At 46.9% G+C, this 18985-nt stretch overlaps 1 protein-coding gene across 1 annotated transcript in view; it reads left to right on the plus strand.

The window, feature by feature from the left end:
* The first annotated feature begins 12824 nt into the window (after positions 1 to 12824).
* Positions 12825 to 18985, plus strand: part of CHAMP1 (chromosome alignment maintaining phosphoprotein 1) — a 51716-nt gene continuing 45555 nt past the window's right edge. The window contains exon 1 of the mRNA XM_078657883.1: positions 12825 to 13001. The gene's annotated coding sequence lies outside the window, so the exon portion shown is untranslated. The remainder of the gene's footprint in view (positions 13002 to 18985) is intronic.

The following is an 18985-nucleotide window of genomic DNA, read 5'->3' on the forward strand; positions in this document are numbered from 1 at the left end:
GGTGTGGGCAGGGGTCTGATGGAGATCCGGAGTGGATGGTGTTCATGACCTTGGTGGTGTCGTCGTCATTGATGTTGGTCCAGGAGAGTAGGCGATTGGTGCAGATGGTGGTCGTGGTGGTGGGGACGGGGGTTTCAGTGGTTGTCGTGGCGGTCATGTTGTTGAAGCTGTCACGAGCTGTCTAAGTCCGAGGTTGGCGAGGTTGTCGATCAGGGTGGTGGAGTTGGTGTAGTTGTTGTTCTCGAGGTGGAAGTTCAGGTCCCTGAGGAGGATGTAGTCCATGGAGGTGAGGGCGTGTGTACTGATGAAGTCGGCGATGGAGTCACTGAACTGTGGTCGGGGTCCGGGGGTCTGTAGACGAGGGTTCCTCTGAGGGTGGTGTTGGGGTCGGTGTGGATCTGGAGGTGCAGGTGTTCGGCGGTGCTGAGGGTGTCGTCGGTGCTGGTTGAGACTCTGAGGGTGTTCCTGTGGATGATGGCGATTCCTACTCCGTTGGTGCGGTCCCTGTGGGTGATCTTGAAGCCATCCGGGATGGCTATGGTGATGTTGGGTGCCGAGGAGGGGCTCAGCCAGGTCTCCGTCAGGAAGGCGATGTCTGGGGCGGTTGAGTCGAGTAGGTCCCAGAGTTCAACGGTGTGTTTGCTGGCGGAGCGGGTGTTGAGGAGGATGCATCTGAGGTAGTTGGGCTCTTTCCTGGGCGGCGGGTAGGCGGGTCGGATGTTGGTGTAGCTGCAGTTCCGGCAGGAGAAGGGTCCTTGCGTGCACATCGGGCGGCCAGGCAGCAGGTGTGTGATCGTTCGGTGTTGAGTGCATGGAGGGTGCTGGAGTTGTAGCGGAGTCGGACGTTGTGACGTTCGCGGGGGCCAGGGGTCCTGGTGCTGTCCAGGAGCGGACGGGCGCAGACGGGCTTGCCTTTGGCATGCCAGTGGCGTGGCCGGGCAGCGGCCGCCATAAGAAGGGGAGGTGGGAGGGAGGAGCAGCTGGGAGATAGGAGCGGGCAAATGGGAGAGCGGGGGGGCTGGGCCGCAGGGGACGCAGCGGAGGGAATGAGTGGGCAGAGAAGGAAAGGTCAACAATGGAGAGTAATGGCACAGAAGGGAGGGGGGAGCAAAAGACCAACAGTGAGTTTACAAAGAGCACAAAGGAATTTACAAAACGCAAAAAAGTCCAACAGTGTACTTTACCAAGAGCATAGATTGCAGTAACATAAAGAAGAAGCCAAACCAGGAGCAGGGGGATCGCGAACCCCTGATTGCAGCAGCGGCAGCAGGCTGGGGCATGGACACACAGGCGGAGCTGTGGGGTGTGGGGAGCGATCTACCAGGGGTCAAGGGTCGCTCATTGACTGAACATTAATCTGACAGTTGCTAATGTATGCAAAGTTTATGTTTTCGTTCTAGCTCCATTCTTACATGGTGGCAAAGGTCCATTGACCTTTTCAAGAGCCATCAGCATTTCCCAAAGGACAAAATCTGTAAATTGGGTGTTTAGTTTGGCTAATCTTTAGGCTCCCTCGCTAATAAAAAGAACCCGGGTGCACAAGCTAGAGGCCAGTTACGCACCAACTACACCAGTGTCCGTGTGGTTGTTTTACATAGTATGGGGGCCAGGCGCCCAACACCCATTGGGCTGAAAGGGCTTCAGCCCCCCCCTGTTGTGTGTGGCAGCCCGAGCTGAGACAGCTTCCCGGGCACACACACATCTGCACAGGAGTACTTCACAGGTCTTTAAAAGACCATTGACTTGCTAACGAGGCTTTGCTGTTTTTTCCCACTTCTTAGAGCCCTGCATCTACACTCTGACTATCGCTGGAAGAATTAGCTGTAAAGAACTGTTCTCAGGCAAGTAGTGGAGAAGAAAAGATCTTTATTTGATGACCAACACAGGCTCCGCAGGTGCGGAGCGTAAGGAATGCAAACGCCCTGGTCAGTCGTCAGCTGTCAGCTGTCAACTGTCAACGGCCAGCTGACAGCTGGTGACAGACAATGGCAGTACGGTGTCCACGCAGGGACACAAGAATGCAACAGAACATAAGGTGTCCTCGCAGGGACACAAGAGCATAATAATAACACATCTTCTTCCTTAAGGAACAACGGGGAAAGGGAAGAATGGAACAGGAAGAGAAAATGTGTGTGTGTGAACATGGAGTTGAGTGGTTACTCACAAACGTAATCTGAAAGTTTGGTAGGTGGCAGCAACCTCCTACCTGCCCTGCTAGTGCTGGCATGGTGAGTGATGTCCCTCAATGGTGTTGCGGGAAGCTGTCTACCAACTATACTCGTAGTGTTAGGACAAGTAGGAGTGCGCATGGAGGCAACTGTTGCCTGCACTGCTGTGCTGTGTGCAGTAGTGTCACAGGTATTAGGTTCGTCGTAGGAATCGTCATCAGACAAACCAGTGTGGTTTCTTCTGGGTTCTCTAATGGATGCGTCCACACTGGTGGAATTAGGGGACAGGGTACTGACAAGGTCTCTGAGACCTTGTTTACACCGGGACAGAGAGGATAGGTGCGATACCTTGCCGTCGCTCCGAAGAGCGGAATTGCAAAACACCTTCTGTATAGCAAGAGGTTGCGAATATCTATCCTGGCCCTTCTTTACAAAACCACTTCTCTTTACCTTAACAGTGTCCCCAACCTGCAGTTCCACGGTTTTGCACCCATGTTTCAGGTCGTACCTGACTTTGGAACTGGCTTGTGCCCGTACCAACCTTTCCCTTACACGTTCTGCAGACCAGTACACTCTTTTCGTGGATTGGGTCCACCCCACGTTATCTTTGGACAAGGGTGTTCTGCCCCGCATAAGCTCAAAAGGGCTGTGGCCAGTTGAGTCCATGGGGTAATGCGATAAGCCCACAGGGTTTTCATAATCTCCTGTCTCCAACTCAAGTTTTTACTGCTGGACAATTGGACAATGCCTTTAATGACCCCGTTAAAGTGTTCAACTGCCCCGTTGCCCGCAGGATGGTAAACCGATGTTGTTTTTTGTTCTATTTGGTTCCTGTGCATGTAAGACTTAAAAAACATCTGACAGGAATTGGGGCCCATAGTCACTGACAACCTGTTTGTTTTGGGAGACCCTCATGGGTGAATAAGTCATCAAGAAATGTTACAATACAAACAGAATCAGGTTTTTTAACAACCTTAAGCTCAGGCCGCTTTGAAAAATGATCGATTACTACGATTAAGTACCACTGTTCCGTTTGCACATGGATGGGACCCATAACGTCCATAGTGATCCTCTCCCAAGGCATGGAGGGACATGCAATGGGATGGAGCGGTGGTCTGAAAGTGACCTGAGTCTTATCAGAGTTTATGCATTGTGTACAATCCCTGACCATCCTTTCTACTGCCAAGCTGATACCTGGCCACCAGTAACTGTTTTTGATCCTGTTCTTGGTTTTTCTGATGCCTAAGTGTTCTTCGTAAAAAAACACAAAAACTTGCTTACACCATCCTTGATTTAAAAAAATCTTAACATAAAGATCAAACACAGATTCCTTTGGTTTGACCTGGTATTTTTATTTATACCCTTCTACTTTGTAACTCTTTTTATCCTCTCTTTTTCACATTTATGCATGAAAAGGAAACATGTACATTCTATACATTTACATTAATACACAATACAATTTACAAACATGTATTTACATTCCACATACGCTCTAAAGAAAATTAACATCATACATCCCAGAAACAATACTTTATACAAACAAACATCGTATATTTATGTTTTTCATTCAATTGAGTGAATCTATATCCAAAAACAAAAGACAAAGTTAGACAAAAGGAGCACAGTCACCAAAAGGAAACCAATTTTGCAACTAGCGAGTGCTAGTTTACACTAATAATGACATTGCTCGCTCCTTCAGGTGTGAAGGAGCGAGCAATGTCATTATTAGACAGCCCAGAAGGACGTCTGGAGTACCGACGGGCAGAGCGGGGCTCCCTGCTACCTGCGCTGATGCCGGGTGAGGTGAGGCGCAACTCTCCTTAATAATAGTCCAGGAGAGCAGAAAGGTGATATTGTTTACACTTTATTTACTTTAAAATTCCACTACAAGCAGTAGAATGTATAGGTCCTGAAGAAGCAGTAGGTGACCTCTGGGCCCAAGGTAAACACTGCAGAAACATGTCGACCAAAAGAATTGTCAAGGTAGTTATTTGTTGATGCTACCTTTATTCCACTGTTTTTAATATTGGGAAGGGAAGGTCTTTATTAAATTGTTTTCCGTCCTTTACCCTATTTTAATGGCACCACTACCATTTATATCTAATTTGTTTAATTTCAAATTTTTTGCACTGCTTGTGAGCAACCCCTGTTACCTACTCCTCGACTAAGTCATTCATTGGGGTACAAAAAGACACGACCAGAGCACTATTGTGCGTGCTCGCACACTGAGCGACTTCCAGTGAGCCTCAAGATGTTTGTCCCAAATGATGAAGGGCGGTACAGGTCGGTTGCCTGATGGGAACACTATCAGTAGGTCTGAGAGTGCCCAGTGAACGACTCATGTAAATAATTCTTTCACACCCTGTATTCATTTTTCTTGGAGACATTGACCTAATGCTACTCTGTTGTTGGTAGAAGTTTAGATTGAGGGCTGTAGCATTGTAGGTCGGTAAAATTCCCTCAGACCCCCCTGTTGTATGTATTATTATTAGTGTGCTCCTTTTTTGACTTTGTCTTTTGTTTTTGGATATAAATTCACTCAATTGAATGAAAAACATAAATATATGATGTTTGTTTGTTTAACCGTTTCCGTGCGGCGCCGATTCCCCCCCTGTGCAGGACATTCCACTACAGGGTGCGGTCGTGACGGAACCATTCCGTCATCAGCACAGCTCAACCGTGACTGATGACGGAATGGTTCCGTCACAAGCATTGAAGGGGTTAAAGTATTGTTTCTGGGATGTATGATGTTAATTTTCTTTAGAGCGTATGTGGAATGTAAATACATGTTTGTAAATTGTATTGTATATTAATGTAAATGTATAGAATGTACAGTGTTTCCTTTTCATGCATAAATGTGAAAAAGAGAAGATAAAAAGAATTACAAAGTAGAAGGGTATACATAAAAATACCGGGTCAAACCAAAGGAATCTGTGTTTGATCTTTATGTTAAGATTTTTGGAAATCAAGGATGGTGTAGGCAAGTTTTTGTGTGTTTTTTTATATAATAAGGTCCAGCCTACTCCATGCCCTAAATGGGCCTACCTCCTTAGCTTTATTAAGTGTTCTTCGTGGCACAGGTTTAGTATTCTCAATCTCAAACTGCTGGGGGGAACAACTCTACCTCCCCTTAGTAACAAACCGTTTTCGAGTGACAAGTCATCTTTCACTTCCCAAAAGTGTCGTAATGAGTCAGTCAGCTTGTTTTTGTATCTCTATCCCTCATTTAGCATTTTTATAACTTGTTTTAAAACAGTGTCATTGTCCTGTTCAATTATCCATTCCTCACTCGAAATACCATCTAATCTTTCATCCATGCTGGCTACGCATGACTCTTCGATTTCCCCAGGGTTGTCTTGTTCACTCGAGACAACCGGCATTCTGCTTCCACATTCTAACCCCTGGAACGTATTTTATTTTGTAGTTATAATCAAACAGGCGCATGGATAGTCTCGCCAGCCTTGGGGAAGCAACATTGAGTCCCTTTGTTATGAAAACTCTAGTTGAGGGTTTGTGATCCATTCACAAGGTAACTTGCTTCCCCCACACAAATTGTCTAAAACGTTCCAGAGCCCAGACACATGCCAATGCTTCACGCTCTCTGACTGAATACATTCCCTCACTGGGGGTTAATGAACGTGAAGCAAAGGCTATTGTGTATTGTACACCCTTATCATTTTTTGGGGTGAGAACAGCCCCCAGACTTTTTGAACTTGCGTCTGTGGTTACGATATTTTCTAATAGTGGATCAAATACTTGTAGGGGCAAGGCTGTGCACAATTCTTTTTTTAGTTTGGTGAATGCCTGTTGACATGTGTCTGTCCATTCAAACTTGTTTTTCAATTTTAATAGCTGTCTCAGTTCATGTGTTTTACACAAAAAGTTCTTTATGAATTTTGCATACAATTCAATCAGACCTAGGAATTATCTCAATTCATCCCTGCTACTGGAGACTGGTGAATTTTTAATAGCACTCAGAAGTTCTTTTTTTGGGCTAATACCCTCACCGGTGATTTTGTGACCGAGGTAGCTCACCGAATTGGATGCAAACTTGCACTTTTCATATTCGGCAGTTAACCCCTTGTTGTCTAAGATTTCCATGACTTGCTTGACTTTTGTGTTGTCCCCATTATGAGGATTTCATCCTGAAAGATCAGTATACCAGATACTCCCTCGAAGATGTTGGCATTTGTCTTTGAAACATCGCGGCAGCAGATGCCAGCCCAAAGGGTAACCTGGTGAATCTAATCTTATGAAGGTTGTCAGTTTCCTGCTGTCGCGATGTAGGGGTACCTGGTGGTAGGCCGACTTCAAATCGATAGTTGCAAACCATTTTATTCCTTTAGTTGTAGCTAGCATCTCGCCTATCTTTGGGAGGGGAAACTGTTCTACAACTATATTGTTATTGAGGTTGCGAAGGTCTACACACAACCTCAATTTTCCATTTGGTCGCTTTGCTGCAACCAGAGGTGCAACCCATTCAGACGCTTCAACCTCCTCAATGATGCCGTCTTTTAACAATTTGTTTAGTTGTGTCTTTACCTCATCTTTAATTGAGAGGGGCAAGTTTCTAGCTTTATCCACTACTGGGATTGCGTCTGATTTCACGATGATTTTGTGCTGGTACCCTTTAAGTGCTCCAAATCCCACGCTAAAGACTTTGGGGTATTTGTTAAAAATTAAACTTCCAAAGTTGTCGTTTTCATGAACTACTAGGACTGGGTCTGGTTGGCTGGGATCGAGAATTATGCCCAGGTTACCCTGATCCATCCACCCCAGTACTGAGGGACCAACTTTAGATATGTACAGTTTTCCCTTGGCTACTCTTTCCTTGAATTCAAAGTCCAGCTCCTTGTAACCACAAACATCAATGGGCTCACCTGTAAATGACTTAATGCTGATGTCTGCTTTATTTAGATGCCCACCAATGCTTGGTTTGAATTTCTCTTCCCAGACCTTGTTGTTAACAATCGTGTACGGTGAACCAGAATCGGCAACTATACCGATGTCAACACCCCCAATGTTCATGTCACAGATGTTTTTTTTCTTTTTCTTTGCATCACTGATTTTATCGACTTCTTCGTCTTCTATGTTGAGCACTAACATGTTGACTTCGTCTTCCTCGGATGTTTGTTACATACTAGGTTATTCTTCTGGGCGGACTTAAGACACAGGCCCGTTCCGCGGCAAATTGCCTCTGCATTGCGCATTTTCGCCCATACATTGCTTGCATTGACCCATTTATGTCTACACTACCTATGCTCCTCATGACGGCACTCACATGTCTCTCTTGGAATATCAGAGGCCTAAACGATTGCAGGAAGGCCAGACTGGTGCACTTCTACCTTCTACAACATGAAGTAGACATCTGCCTGCTGCATGAGACTCATTTAACGGCTGCAGCTGCTAACACGCTCAAACATAACAGATGGAGTGAGGTGGTAGAAGCCGGTTATTCGAACGATGCTAGGGGAGTAGCAATCCTTATTCGCAGAGGACTTCAATGGATAACACATCATAAGATACTAGATAGGGAAGGGCGTTATATCATATTACAAGGCTCACTATACAACACTCCTGTGGTGATTATAAACATGTATGGCCCTAACACAGACAGCCCTGCCTTCTTCCAGCATATATGACAGAAAATCCAAACACTGGGTGACATGGCGATTCTGTGGGGGGAGATTTTAATGTTGTATTATTGCCTACAGCAGATAGACAGGGAGCATCACGCGAACATCACCCGAAGGCAGCTGAAATGCTGACGGGCATAATCGAAGACCTCGATCTCATAGACTCCTGGAGAACACTTAATCCGGTGGTCAGGGAAGGGACGTGCATGAGGCATCACCGTAATGCATGGTCCAGAATGGACTACTGACTGGTCTCTAGAGACTTGCACATCTGGTTGATGGAGGCAAAACACTGTTAGCGTACTTTCTCTGATCCCGCGCCCACGCAGATAAAATTGCAAATCCCACTCCCATATCAGGAACCTTTCACCTGGTGCTTTCCCACCGGTGCATTATTGGACCAGGTTTTTAGAGAGGAATTATGGGAAAAACGTATTGAATACTTCACATTGAATGAGGGGTCGTGGACTCCCCTGGGACACTGTAGGAAGCGTTTAAAGTGGTTACTAGGGGCACCTGTATAGCACTAAAGACCGGGGTACTTAGAGACATACGTAACACCCTACACAGGTTGGAGCGTGAAATTGAAGAGCTCGAACGTTCGCTCCAAGAAACTCCATCCCCAGCTATCACGGTCCAGCTTAGGTCAAAATTGACGGAATTCCAAACAGAGGCAGAGAGAGAAACAGCATATATGTACAATACACGCAAGAGAGAAGATACAGGGAGGGTGATCAGGCCTGCTCCAGACTCCGAGGGGATCTAACTATATCACTGAATTGCAAACAGAGAGTGGGGAGACGGCTAGAACTCCGTGCGAAATTCTTCAAACAATGTCCCACTTTTACCGAACGCTGTACGCTTCCCACATCCACCCGGCCCAATAAGACATAACGGATTACCTGGATACTGGGCTAGCATGGTTCAACAGGGGCGCCCGTGAATATATCGACCTGCCAATTACGGTAGAGGATATTCGTCAAGTGATAAGCGGTATGCCAGCAGACAAGTCCCCGGGAGCAGATGGTTTGACCGCAGCTTTTTACAAAGAATATGCTGATATCCTTGCTCCCCGTCTACTACAAGTCTACTTGGAGGCAATGGACACGGGTATTTTACCCCCCACTCTAAGGGAAGCCACGATAATCACTCTCTTAAAACCAGATAAAGACCCCACTAAACCGGACTCATATCGATCACTGTCGCTAATAAATTTAGATGACAAGATTTATGCTAAACTTCTGGCCAACAGATTACAGCCTATACTGCCTCAGATTGCGTTACCAGACCAGTCTGGATTTGTTCCCGGTAGATCGACAGCTCATAATCTAAGAACAATATTCGGGCTGCTTTATTACCTGGCTCCACATGTTCAGGAGGTGGCCTCATTGTTGGACGCTACGAAAGCGTTCGACTCTTTAGAGTGGAAGTTCCTTTTTACCTTGCTGACCCGAGTGGGGCTTAGCCCGCTTTTCATTAAACAAATGCAGATAATTTATAATACCCCCATGGCGAGAGTGAGGGTGAATGGAAGGGTGTCAGAACCATTTGTAATCACGAGAGGGACGAGGCAGGGATGCCCATTATCACCATTGTTGTTCGCAATTGCCACTGAGCCACAGGCGGCAAGGCTCTGTCAACATCACACGCAACGAAGTATAGATTTCACATCTAGGGGTCTCCTGATTTTCATGTATGCAGACGATACGCCATATATCTAGTAGATCCCAGAGATAATTTCGATGTAATCATGAGGGAAATGGTTAGATATGGTGGCCTAACAGGGATACAAATAAACTGGGCGAAATCCACGATGCTGCCACTCACGGATGACACTTCCCCATGAGAAACTGAGTTTCCTATACAGTGGGCGTCAGGCGAGGTTCACCACCTGGGCATTTGGATTAGCCGGTCCACCCATGAAATATCGTTAGCCAACTACGGGAAAGTTACTGACTGGATTGAAAGCAAGGTCTAGCTCTGGAAACAGCTTCCGTTATCCCTGACAGGGCGTATCGCTATTACAAAAATTATCATACTACCTAAACTCGTGTACCTATTTGTAAATATACCACTGCCACTGAACACTCATTTTTTCAAGTGTCTCCGCACGAGCATACTAGAATTGGTTTGGGCTGGCAGACAGACACCTCAGGGTTTCCTGAAAATTACTGACTTTGCCATTTGCTCAGGGCGGCTTAGGGGCTCCAGACTTTGAGCTTTACGCATTTAGTGCGCAGGCGCAATATCTACACTTCTGGCACCACCCAACACCATATCAACCCCACGTGGCGATAGAAATTGACAGAGTAGCACCCACACCTCTAAATGCGGCAGTATACCAACCTTACAAGAGACCACACATGGAAATAGACACGGTAGAAGCTATGCGTTGGGCATGGAGAAGTATAGCTAAGAGGGCAGGTCACAGTGAACTATATGCACCGTCCATGCCACTGGGGGGGAATCCGCTCCTGGCTCCGCTGATGGATAAGGCTACCACACTGAGGGCACAGGCACATAATCTGACAAAAGGCTGCGATCTATATCCTGATGACACATTTATTACCCTTCAACAAATGTGCAAACAGCAGACACCATTGGCGTCAGACATGTTGCTGTACTGCCAACTCAGAGCGGCAAGTAGAGCGAGATACGCCGACTTCCCTCAGGCGCCACCTACTCTGCCAGCATTGGAGAATATATTGTCGAACCCGTCTCCTCTTAAATTCATAACTCGCATCCATAGCATAACACAAGAAACGTCCCCCATTGTCTCCAGCACGTCAAAAGCGTACTGGGAGAGTGAATCTGATATTTCGATAACCGATGCACAGTGGCAATTCTGCTGTTCACAATTGGAACATCTTTCACCAAATTATAGATTGAGGCTCATACATTTCAATTTTCTACATAGAATATACCGAACTCCGGCTCAATTACATCGCATGGGTATCCACCCTGATACGCGATGCTGGAGATGCGGAGCACAAAATGCAACATTTATTCATCTGGCTTGGTACTGCAGGCCAGTAGCACAATTTTGGGAGGAAGTGGGTAGACATATAGGGAACATCACAGAAAACCAAATACAACTCACACCAGTAGTGGCACTGCTGGGCTTCATGCAAGATATTCCACGGGGGTCCCGCAAACTCACAGCCATGCTGCTGCTATTGTCGAAACGTCAGGTGGCCATACATTGGAAGGCACGACATCCCCCAACAATAGCGGGATGGCTAAGAGCGGCAACTTATTGTAAATATCAATTGACTAATTATTGGGAGCTCATGCCTAGCAGATCCAGACCGGTAGACATTTGGGGACCTCTTGTGGTCTGGCTGGGATCAGGGGGTTCAGACCTGCCGGGCGAGCACCCAGAGTGAGGGTCTCAGATTGTGTGGTGGAACACGGCTGGGGTCATCTATTCGGATATGGAGGTGGTGGGAGCGATGCTACGACGGAGGAGCAAGACGGGTTGCGGTGAACAGAACGGAGTGTTAGAAAGTTGCGGATGTCACATGCAAGCTGTTCATGATAGTATGTATTATTGATCTGGTATCTTTAGATAAGGCAAGCGGGGGAGGGAGGTTACATGGACTTTGCGTAAAGGTTAGGGACGGTATGCATGGGTTCATAACTATACCAGTTTTTTCTTCATATGAATGGACCTCACAATAACCATATTTAAATTCGCTGCCGGTCCCCCGGGATGTTGGCATTACAGCTGTGTTCAACCAATTGGAGGCTATACTGAATGTGCTGCCGGCCCCAGGGTTGTAGGCAAAAAGCTGTGTAACTGTTTTCAACTGTACAATAAAAAATTAAAATATAAAAATATATATAAAAAAATCTTTATAAATGCTTCCTTCACACGAGGCTGTGTTAATTTGTAGAAGTTAATTTTCCTCAAGACTGTCTTTTCTTCAGATTGTGCTCGACTGAGTTTTTGCTTAATAAAATATTCCTTCCTTAACCGCGTGGGTTCTGGTGTTGGTCCTCGTCGCCAAAATGTGTAAAGAACTGTTCTCAGGTAAGTAGTGGAGAAGAAAAGATCTTTATTTGATGACCAACACAGGCTCCGCAGGGGCGGAGCATAAGGAATGCAAACGCCCCGGTCAGTCGTCAGCTGTCAACGGCCAGCTGACAGGAATATATGACGATACAACGAATTCCTTTGCAACGCATGCCTTTACCACGCATGCGTTACAACGGAATTCGTTTAGCACGCATAAACCTTTCCTCGACTATTTGCGTGGTGACGTCATACGTCGTTAAGAGAAAACGGCATTTTTTACCGATTTCTCTTAATCGACTCTGATGCCGACGTGACTTATGGTGAGTTGTTTTATTTGGGGAGGGAGACCCCCCCAAGCCCCCCCCCCCTTTTTTTTTTACTTTTACCACATATGCCTTTACTACAAACATCGTAGTAAAGGCATGCGTGGTAAAGGCATTAGTTGTACTGCATGCGTGGTTAAAGATTTCGTGGAAACGGCTTCGTTGTAAAGGCCGTTTCCCGGTGACAGACAATGGCAGTACTGTGTCCACGAAGGGACACAAGAACGCAACAGAACATAAGGTGTCCTCGCAGGTACACAAGAGCATAATCGCAACATCAGCCCCCGAAAATAGTAGCGCCCCCGAAATGCGGCTCTAGTTACGCCTCTGATGGGAGACTATGGCCCACTACTCTACATGCCCCATAATCTCTATTCTGAGGGTTTTATTTTAAAGCACATGTGTGTTGGAGGGCTTGATTTGACCTGGGGAGCTTTTGATTTTGCATTGTCTTTGGAGTGCCGAAGGACGCACCTATCCTTGGTCCTTTTGTAAAGCGCATTGACACCTTTGGGTAAAGTCCGCGCTATATAAAATTGCATAAATAAATATCCTTGCAGCAGCAATGCTGTAGCTCAAAGTTGATTCAAGTGACTAACACAGCTGCTGGATTCTGCCCTCACTTCTGTGATGCGATTCGTAGCCGAGAGCCATCCGGTCAGTGCCTACGTCATCAACTGTGCGTCCACCTTCTGGTCCCGGGCATAGGCTCCACCCAGTGGCGCTGCAGCCGTAGACTCCTTTGTAGTTGATGCATTTTGGATATTTTGGATGACTCCGTAGGCTTGTGTGCGAGCGGTTTAGGATGTTCCACGCCGCCTTTTAACTATCGCGTTGCACGAGCAGCAGAAATGAGGTTAGTTGGACATGTGTGTCTTATGTACCAGAATGGATCCGGCTACCGCTCCGCGGCACAGTGCACTGGCTGCTCACGTTTTCCCTCGGGGTGGTGTGTTGTTGTTTTTTAAGTGCTTTACTTTTCTGTAGCCCAGCGGCGCTAACGTAACATACCTGCAATGTAAACACCTGCATGGTATCTGGCGGTTCTGACTTCCTTTTTACTAGCCATGGATCTCAGACCTAGGGCTAGTAATAAGGGGCGTATCAGGCACTTTAGCATAGGGACTTTGTAAAGATCTCAAAGGAAGTTCCTTTGTTAGGCAGGTTTTATTGCTGTGGAGAGTTGTGTGGGGGCATAGCTGCCAAGGTTTTCAGATTGCTATGTGTGACATTTTTCAAATGTCAGTGTAATTATGAGTGACATTTCGATGACAATGAGTGACACTTTCGCCCAATCAAAATCAAGTAATGAAGATGAGGAAAACACATAAATATCAGATGTTACACCCATTTGAGCAACAAGGAACTCTAAGATCTTGAAACTTCTGCACAGTTCTAGAAATGGAAGGGCACTAACATAGCATCCAGTAACTCAGAGAGATCCTCAGAAACAGTTTTGCGATTTGCCTTGGTGAGTGGCGTTGTTTGCTGCAGGGATTTTAATCTTCTGCAATAGAACATGCAGAGCGAACTGCCAGTTGACACATTTCCGACCTTTGAATAGATATATTTAATTACAGCAGCCTTAGTTTTTTACTTGCTTATAGAAGTCCTGAGCCACAACAATTCTACCTACTGCTGCACCTAGCTGCATACTGAGGTGTTGTAGTGTAGATGAGATTAAAGTCTGAATGACACGACGGACAGTGAGAAGAGCTTTTTTTTAAAAAAAATATATTTTTATTGTTTTTCTTTGACAAGATACACACTCACACATACATATAACAATTAGACCAATTCTCTGTTTCATTTAGCATACACAAATTACATAAAAGCATTTGGTAGATGGTTGTTGAATGGCTGTTACAATGTCCCGGTAAGCTTGCGGCCTTTATGGCTTGGTTTCAGAGGACCCATTGTATTTCGGCCCTGTACCTAGTTTTACCATATAACGTAAACATATAACATAAAGGCGTTTGGCAGCTGGCTGTGGATCGACCGTCGAACACTCTGGATGATTTTTGCTATTTTGCCGACAGTGAGAAGAGCTTTGAGAGCAGTTCTGTGTGCCTTTAAAAGACACTGACAGCACCTGCTTTCAGACTCACTAACCATACAGAACCGAACTCACAGCAGCACTTGTCCAGGTCAAATAGTGGTGTCCTAATTTAACTGTTCTGCAGGGCGGCTGCAACAATTCCTGGGGGCCTGGGCCGGCAATAAATTAAAATCATCCTGCGCCTGTTGGGCCTAGTCTGTCCTCCTTGGTATCTGTTATGTTGGATCATTATTGCCACAATAGTGTTATTAGTTGTTGACACTCAGAGTGTGTCCAGCCGATCGACTAAATAGGCACCAGCGGACCCATTCCGGAGCTGGATAATATAGAAAAAACTGCACACGGGTAGTGCCACTGCGCATTTACAATGATTCTCCCGCATTCAGAATGCCCAAGGAAGCCGTGCTGTGACACTGGGGGTAGCACGTGAATTGCTGGAAACACTCAGCAACAAGGAAGGTGCCATCCTGGATTCATTTATTGTACTGATGCAAGGAACTACAGGCCACAGCCGCGTCACATGCGCAGTGTGGACTGACACTAACCTACCTATAGTTGAGTGACCTGCTGCTGCCAAGCCACGATGTGCAGCACTGCCTGCCTCTCTGCTAGTGCCTGGCTGTCTTAATCCAGTCATCTGCTCTCTGCTGTCCACTCCAGTCGCGCCGACGGACACAGTGATTCCTCGGCCGCGCTCGCAGTCTTCCTGGTGGCCAGAGCTGACTGTTGCCGGCTCAGCTGAGCTGCCAGGAGGTGGTCAAGGTGCAGCCTGTATTTAGCGGGGCACAGGCGGCCGCGGCCCACCGTGATCGATTCATGTGGCCCCCTGCGGCCGCGGTGGGCGACCATGGCATGAGAAAGACTGCAGCGTCTCGTGCGCAGCGCAGCCTGCACTCTCTCGATTCCTCCGCCACTTCTGCACTTCCCAGTTCCTCCGGACATGACGGCACTCTCCCCACCAGCACATCTGGATTTAATCCCGGCCCCCTGGTGCCACGGTCGGTAAACCGTGATTGACAGCGGCAGTATCGACTGAGAGGGCAGCCCGGCCCCCCTGCAGTGTGTGTTGAAACTGCAGGGAGAAACAGCGGCCCTCATCCTCCTAGACCTCTCCGCGGCATTCGACACTGTCTGCCACCGCACCCTAGTACAGCGCCTCAGCAACGTCGGAATCCAGGAGAAGGCTCTGGAATGGATCATCTCCTTCCTCGACGGAAGAACACAGAGAGTCCGCCTACCACCGTACAAGTCAGAGGCCACCGAAGTCATCTACGGCGTCCCTCAAGGATCCTCGCTGAGCCCCACCCTCTTCAACGTCTACATGAGCCCCCTCGCGGCCATCGCACGACAACACAACCTCAGCATAATCTCCTACGCCGACGACACCCAGCTGATCCTCTCCCTGACCAACGACCCCGCCGCCGCCAGAGCCAACCTGAACGAAGGGATGAAAGAGGTAGCCGAGTGGATGACGACCAGCCGCCTGAAACTGAACTCGGACAAGACGGAGGTCCTCATCCTGGGCTCCTCACCCTCCGCCTGGGACGACTCCTGGTGGCCCCCCGCCCTGGGCACCGCACCCAAACCGACAGACCACGCACGAAACCTGGGCTTCATCCTGGACTCCTCCCTCTCCATGACCAGACAAGTCAACAACGTCTCCTCGGCGTGCTTCAACATCCTACGCATGCTACGGAAGATCTTCTGGTGGATCCCCACCGAGACCAGGAAGACCGTCACCCAGGCCCTCGTCACTAGCCGACTGGACTACGGCAACGCCCTCTACGCCGGTACCACCGCCAAGCTCCAGAAGAGACTCCAGCGGATCCAGAACGCCTCAGCCAGACTCATCCTCGACATCCCACGAACCAGCCACATCTCCGGACATCTGAGAGACCTACATTGGCTCCCCGTCAACAAAAGAATCACCTTCCGCCTCCTCACCCACGCACACAAAGCCCTACACGACCAAGGCCCGAGCTACCTCAACAACCAAATCAACTTCTACGCTCCCAAACGCCACCTCCGATCAGCCAACCACGCCCTCGCCGCCGTCCCCCGCATCCGAAGAGCGACTACAGGAGGAAGGTCCTTCTCCTACCTGGCCGCCAAGACCTGGAACTCCCTCCCGACCGACCTGCGCCTGACCCAAGACCACCTCTCCTTCAGGAAGAAGCTGAAGACATGGCTGTTCGAGCAGTAGCGGCACCCCCCTCCCCCAGCGCCTTGAGACCCTACGGGTGAGTAGTGCGCTCTATAAATGTCTTTGATTGATTGATTGATGAGTCTAGTAGCCACACGCCGCGCCGGCGCCGCACCATTTGCAGCATTCTTGTTTCCAGGACAACACAGCTCCGGGCAGAGTGCAGAGAGATACATTCTAGCCTAGAGCGCTCTCAGCCACTACAGAGCTGAGTGCTGGAGTCTTTTTAACTGTTTAGGAACTCAGCTGAACAGAACCTCTCTCGGAACAGCAGAGAGAGCCCAGGCACAGGCGCCGCTGGGGCGCCTGGCACAGGTGGCAAAATGCGTGACAATGCATTTCAGTGCGGTGATGCAGATCACCACACTGAAATGCGTGAGCGTCATACCTGTTGCGTGACGCTTGGCAGAACTGTGGGGGTGACCGGGTTGTTCTGAAGTGCAGCTGCCTAGCCCCTTTATCTAAACGCCTCGTTGTCTTCCTATTGTCATTAATATAAAGTGGAAAAGTAGGACCTTCTGCAGTGAATGTGGGCAGGGTCTGCACATAACGACACCTCAAACTCTTGCTCCTTAGACTTGCTTCATAAAGAAGCATCAGAACCATGTTGCAGAGTCACACTTGTCTTAAAACGCAAATATTGTCAGGTTGTTTTTAGTTGAGGGCGAAACATACGGAATCCGCCTGCAGAGGAAGTTCGAATCGACTAGTGTTTGGCAAACGTTTTTCTCCTGTGTGGGATTCCGCTGTGTTTGCGACCTTCGAGGACAGTTTGCAAATAAGGCAATCAACAAACAAAATATCTGTTTATTTACACTCGTATGCAGGATGTCGAGCAGCCGAGGCATGAACGTGCACTCCTTGCGCATTTAATCAGGCTGCAATCCAAGACATCCAACAGATGAAGTCAGTTGACACACCAGAGCATGCTGTATGTTGTTTGGGCGAAAGCAAGACCAAAAGGGTGAAGTGGGATGACTGAAACCCAATGTACGGAAGATTATATTATGAATTTTTATTATGAATGTTTCGGAAAACATGAAGCTGTCAAGTGAGCTAAAGCTGCCTCTTGGCCAGACCTAAAAATAATTTCCATGTATCAATTTGAGGGGAAGAATGGATGTAAAGCTTCTTGTTCAAGAGAGGTCAGTTTTGCCCAGTTATAATATTGTGCTTGAAAAACAATTAAATAGTAACTTGAGGGTTACGTAGCAGTAGAGTAATAGGCGATCACTACATGGAAGTTATGGTCTATATGTTGTGTGTGGATAACTTGACTTAAGTGCACTTGTCTTTAACAGTCCAGGTAGTTTAGGATATCTGGATTCTTGAAAATTTCACATGGACTGGTGTGATGTGGTAAGCCATGTGGCACGTGCATATGAATCTGTTTACCAGAGACAGCAAAGCCTGTCACTTAAGGAGGACAGTCTGAAATTGTTTGGATTGTGTGATATGGTGTTCTGATGCTCTTGATAACCATGTTTGCAGTGGGTCACGTGGAATATCGAACGAGCTCTGGAAATGGTGTGTTAACATATTATCGTATTTAGTGTGAGCTGCTTTAATGTTCCATAAAGAATTGTTTTTATATTTTTTTATAGTGCTGCATTACTAATTTAATATTGGGATGCTTTACTAAGAAATCTTGATGTCTGTGTGCATCATGGACTGGACAGCCCTGTGGCTCCTATCATGCCTATTGCAACTCCATTTCATTGGTCATCTGTAACGGCTTAATTACGTTTTCACAGCTCTTGCCCATCACTCATGTACCTTAGTTCTTCAGGTTTTAACAATTTCCCCAGGTGAGCTTAATTTTTGTAGCTTATAGCATATGTATTTTTTAATCAGCAGAAATAAGCTCCACTAGGTGAATGTGCACTTTACTGACATTTATTGTTACACAGATCAATGGTACTTATCTAATTGACCTTGAAAGGCTGAGTGGTCCCTCCAGGATTTGACCTGTGGCCATGAGGCAAAACTCAGATTCCTGACGCAATGGGATGGATTATTGTTCTCAACTAGACCTAATTATGATTGTCTTCAGGAAATAGACTTACCAGAGCAATTAGGCACATATTTGTCACTAAAGTTTGGAGAAGGGTAACAGTTTTCTGTCTGTTTATTTAACTGGAGAGCCTTCTGTCTTTTGTTTCCCACCTAGCCATGTCTTGGATCTAAGCAGTATCTCTCTACTGGCAATGTCTATCTACAGACCTTTTGCAATCTGAATATTTCTCACTAAAGTAGGCTATTAGAAAGCATCTTTGGTCTGGTTTGACAGCACAGCTGTGTGCAGTACCTATTATTACCAATGTTGGTGGGCTTTGGCACTTCCTAATGGGGGTATTTCTCTCTCAGTTTATGGTATTAGACATTTGAATATAATATATCCTTTTGCTTTCCATTGCAATGCATAAGGGACACATTTACGTTTTCAAAGAACACTCATTTATAGTCTGCCATTTCTTTGTCAAACAGATTCTATGGAAAAAATTCAACATTCATTTTTTGAAAATTCTTTTCAGTTACAGTTTTAACTTGACCTTAACAGGGCCTCCTAAACATTGTA

The sequence above is a fragment of the Lissotriton helveticus genome, chromosome 8 (genome assembly GCF_964261635.1).
Source record: "Lissotriton helveticus chromosome 8, aLisHel1.1, whole genome shotgun sequence".
NCBI lineage: Eukaryota > Metazoa > Chordata > Amphibia > Caudata > Salamandridae > Lissotriton > Lissotriton helveticus.